General features: G+C 43.9%; 1 long non-coding RNA gene across 2 annotated transcripts; it reads left to right on the forward strand.

The window, feature by feature from the left end:
* The first annotated feature begins 295 nt into the window (after nucleotides 1–295).
* Nucleotides 296–2,755, forward strand: LOC122388521. 2 transcript variants are annotated; one of them, XR_006257804.1, is made up of 3 exons: nucleotides 312–819; nucleotides 1,352–1,574; nucleotides 2,326–2,755. It is a non-coding gene; the product is annotated as an uncharacterized LOC122388521 (long non-coding RNA). The 2 variants fall into 2 exon arrangements; XR_006257805.1 differs by having other exon boundaries at nucleotides 296–1,574.
* The last annotated feature ends 2,026 nt before the right edge of the window (nucleotides 2,756–4,781 follow it).

A 4,781-nucleotide genomic window follows, 5' to 3' on the forward strand; every position in this document is an offset into this window, starting at 1 on the left:
ACAACTTCATCCATGTTCCACTGCCAAAAAAGGCCAATAGCAGCACGGGCACGGACCGATAAAAACACGGGGACACCTGCTACGCCACGCCGAAGCCTGAGCTGTTATGACAAGATGATTAAATTGTCTCTGAATATACCAGGCAAATAAAACATGTAGGTAAAAGTAGCAAGGTAAGTTAATACATGGACAACTCTGTTGCCCTTAAACGCATTTTTTTTTTCTCAAGAGGCCGAGGGATACTTTATTTCACCAATAGGCTGATTTGACAAGTTTTACGCCGGGCAAATATGACATCAGTTGGGCAAACTACGGGGAGGTAATCAAGAACTTGATTAATCAAGTTCATGATTATGACGTCACGAAAACGGGGCGTGGCATGACCATATAAGGAGTTGTAATCAAGATTTTGATTACTTTTCGTGCACCGAACTATTCAAGTGTTTCGTTTCGATTGTTATAATGTCCATTTCGACACGATTTTTTACCAGGTGAAACGCAATATTCTATTCTCCCGAAATGATATGGACCGGTAGCAGTGGGATATGGACTTTAGCTCATATGGCGAAAGATAAACTGCTAGCCTAACTTTTTCAGAAAAGTGATATTTTTTAAAGCCCTTTTTAGGCGGATATTATTCTTTTATCCACATTTTTACGTTTCCAATTTAAAAATAAATAATTGAACATTCATTTTACACACGTCTTAAATTGGTCGTAATAAACATTTCTTCCAAAAGGCGCCGTCGCCTGTTAGCACGCCGCCATTTGTCGTGTTGTCGGTGTGTGGGTGAGGCTGGAAATTAGCGCCGAATTATTGGTAATTTGATTCTTATAGGTAAAATTAGCATTTTTTAAAATAATTTAGATCATGTTTGTATATTTGAATAGCCTTAACGTTCATGTGCGTCGGTATAAATGTTGAGATATCGCGATAGAATTTATGATGATTTTGTAGGCTATCATGGCGCATGATTTCCGCGGTATAATATTATAATTATTTACAAAATGTATTGCTATTTACAAGGTTATAGTTTATCTTAAAGTAAATAATAGGCATAGTTTGTTGTTTGGGGCAATTGTTGATTAGGGAGGCACATTGAACTGCCCACAGTAGCTAGAAATGTTGTGGCCTGGCAGGTTGTGCAAAAGTTTGTAGTGTGGCCATATCATTTATTCTTGTCAATTATCTGTGCAAGCAGGGACCAATAGGATATATCTTTTAGTTTTTAATAAAAAGTTAAGCTTCGGCTTATGCTAGGTTATTCATACTTGCATTCTAAGTGGCTTTGTCATGGATTCATAGAACAATAATAGAAGTGGTGACTGCAAATGTGTCTGTTTTTCCACAGCTCATCAAAGCACCACCTCCTCGCTGTAGCGGTGGGCGTCACCACAGTATTGTTCAGGAAGCTTGTGATAATGGTACCTACGGTCCTACCTTGAGGAATTTTCAATCAAAAAATGATATGATTAACTTCTTTGGAATTAAGCGGACTAACTACAGCTACATTTGTATTATGTGCAGCGCTCATGCAAGACAGCAGGCCAGGATGCAGGGACACACAGCTGCAGGTATGTATAAATTGCTTTTGCAATAGATGGTTGTAGTGTTTTGTTTTGTCGCTGGTGCGTCACATTCAGTTTGGTGTGTCACGTTGAGTTTGGTGCGTCACGTTCAGACACTACAATGATCCAGTCCAGTGTACATGTTGCACACTCGAACTGGGCATGCTGAAAATAATTCGCTGGAGCTCCTTCAGTGTGATCTCATGAAGTTGCCTGGCACAACTTTGCGAGCTCACATGACTCATCCCCAGTTTTGTCCTGACACAGCCCAATCTAATCCTTTTTCAAGATACAGGCATTGTCTATTCTAATGTTTTCAAAACAATTCATTCTAATCTAAATGCAGAAACTTCTTTAGGTACTGATACATGTGTAATTTGTACCTACATTTTCCAGACTGCTGAGTCTGAGGCATTATACATTATTTTCACATCATGTGCCGAAATGTAGTATCAGTGCCCTGCGCCAACACATCAGGTCCATGTCTTGTCTTGTTTGTCTTGTTACATCTGTCTACCTCTCCTCCATCATTTCTTCCTTCCATCTTTCCTTGCTTCCTTCCTCACTCCCTCCTTCCCCTCCCCTCCCCTCCCCTCCTCTCCTCTCCTCTCCTCTCCTCTCTCTCTCTCTCTCCCTCCTTTACTCTTTCCCTCCTTCTCTCCTTTATTCTTTCCCTCCTTCTCTCCTATTCTTTCTCCTCCATCTTCTCCCACGCAATGTTAAGTGTACCTATAATTTGGTTATGAACATTTTGCAGGGGATCAGCTGGGAGAACCTGCAGGGCATTCTCCAAGAGACGACGGAAGCCAACGGAGGCCCGCAAAACTTTCCATCCCATAATCGTGAATGGAGAGCTGGGCGGGGAAGACGCGGTATTCGTCCAGGCCCAGGAGGTGGTATCGGCGCCACCAGACCAAGCATTCCTGCTGTGGCAGGCCGCCTTTTGGATTTTTAACATCAAAACTCCTAAAAACATGGTCAATCTGAATTGGTTTCTGAGAACCAAAGTGTTTGGTGGAGTGAAGGCCGATGTGCCGCCATCAGCGGCGGCCATCGCGACCGTGAAGCAAGTGGAGTGAGATCCCCGTAGAGCATGCCGCGGCGGGGTGTCGGAAGCGTTTGCCAATTCTTTGAGCCTTCCATCGGCGCGGACTATAAATACACATTTCAATACACATTTCTTGAAATATATCTTTGATCTGTGCTTGGTTACACGGGCTTAGGGTTGTAACGCTATTCGTCCAATATATGTGGTCGTATGCAGATTATCATTTGAGCTGACTTATGGTCAGGCCGCTTATCGCGGACAGCGGTGTTCTTGCTCGGGGTGGTCTTTTTCAGATCCGTGCTCGGCAATGTCAGCGAGCAAGCGCGAGAAGAGGTGTGCTCGTGCACAAGTCCACATGTGTGTGCCACATCCCTATTCCCTAACTTGTCTAAAGCTTACAGCTATTAAGTCTGTAGCCACTAGCCACCCACCAAAACTGAAAAACAATCGGTGACGCCGTTCCGGAGATACAGAAATGATGTGCGCGTGTGCAAACATATCCTATCCCCGATTTGTCCAAAACTTATAGCTAATAGGCTTCTAGCCACACAAAAATTTGAACAGGCTCGGTCAAGTCATTCATGAGAAACATCAACTGCAACATAAATTCCATCCCACCAAAACTGATTGATTTTGTCAATAATATACACCATTATCATTGTATCTTTTAATTAGTTGCATTGTTCAACGCTCGCCAGTAGCACGATCAGCGCGATCAAAATCGTGATTAGCCAGCTGAATGCGAAATCAAGATCATGATTAGCCAGCTGGCTGCATAATCAAGAAGTTGATCATCGGACTCCCGGGACGACGCCTCGTAATCAAGTTGTTGATTACGTTTTGGTTGCAATCTACCGCCTCACGATTTTCAACTTGAATCATTCAAACATTACACTTGTAGAGTGACTTCTTCTCTATCGGTCTTACAATTTTCGTGCATCTCCGTAGACCCTGAATCGAGATTCAGCCGTTTTCGTGACGGGCTGCAGACATGACCAAATATGGGCATAAAATAATCATGAACTTGATTAATCAAGTTCTTGATTACCTCCCCGTAGTTTGCCCAACTGACATGAGGGGCATGCATGATCAGTAACACACCATGCGTTCAAAAACTAAACACTACAGCAAAACCTAGCACGTCCTAGCCGCACCATAGCGTATCGTATGTCCGTAATTTATCCAATCCAGTCGATCTACACGAAAAATACTAGAATAACTATGTAGCGCCGAAAATGTCAGACCGTCCTCAACCGACAGGAACCGTGGACCACGGCAGCAGCGATGACCATTTCAGTCCTGCACGGGCGGACAGCCCACGGACGCAGCCGAGTAGATCGCCAGCGATAATAACGACTAAGTCGCCTGCTTGGGGTGCGCTCCACCAGCAAATTGGGTTAGCTGGTAACGGAAAAGTGGAAGCTGCTGGAAAAGCGAACTTTTGAGTTGTTTGCGGAATTTTTGTTGGTCAGCGCACGCGGCCAGCCAGTGATTTTGTGTGCCGTTAATCATGCTACACGGGGCCCAAAACGGTACGTTACAGGAATGACATTCCCTGTGAGTGGGACAGTGGGACAGACACAGGGCGTGGGAAGGGTCGAGGGGCGAGACAGGTGCGAGATTTACAAACGCTGCACCTAACGGGTGACACGTCTACCAAGGAAAACACGACGATGCACTGGTGTAATTGAGAAAACGAATTACATAAAAAGGTAAAGTGGTAATGCCACAATATTTGGACAGTGAAGCATGACTGAGGAACCCGGACGAAACTTGTTCAACCGCTCTGATTACCCTGAATGACGCTGACATTTGAGTTAAATATCACCTTCCTTATGCACTTTGCATGTCATCGCCCATAAACTACGGTTAGCTACATCGAAAAAAGGTGTGGGTTAAGCCGAACTATTCTCATGGAAATATTACAAAAAGAAGGGTGTACTCTTATTGTGAAGCGTCTACTAAGCTTTTAATTTGTGACCTGACACCCAACTTATATAATATTCACACTCCGCAGAACACATGCACGAAAACTAAGCCGCATCACCCTAGTCCCAATCCCTACCATCAACACCACATCTAAATCCACAATCCCAGACCAGACGATAATCCAAGACCAGACGATAATCCCACACAAGGCCTACATTACACGATCGAGACCAATA

This window comes from Amphibalanus amphitrite, unplaced genomic scaffold (genome assembly GCF_019059575.1).
Source record: "Amphibalanus amphitrite isolate SeventyFive unplaced genomic scaffold, NRLGWU_Aamphi_draft 000325F_arrow, whole genome shotgun sequence".
Taxonomy (NCBI): Eukaryota; Metazoa; Arthropoda; class Thecostraca; order Balanomorpha; family Balanidae; genus Amphibalanus; species Amphibalanus amphitrite.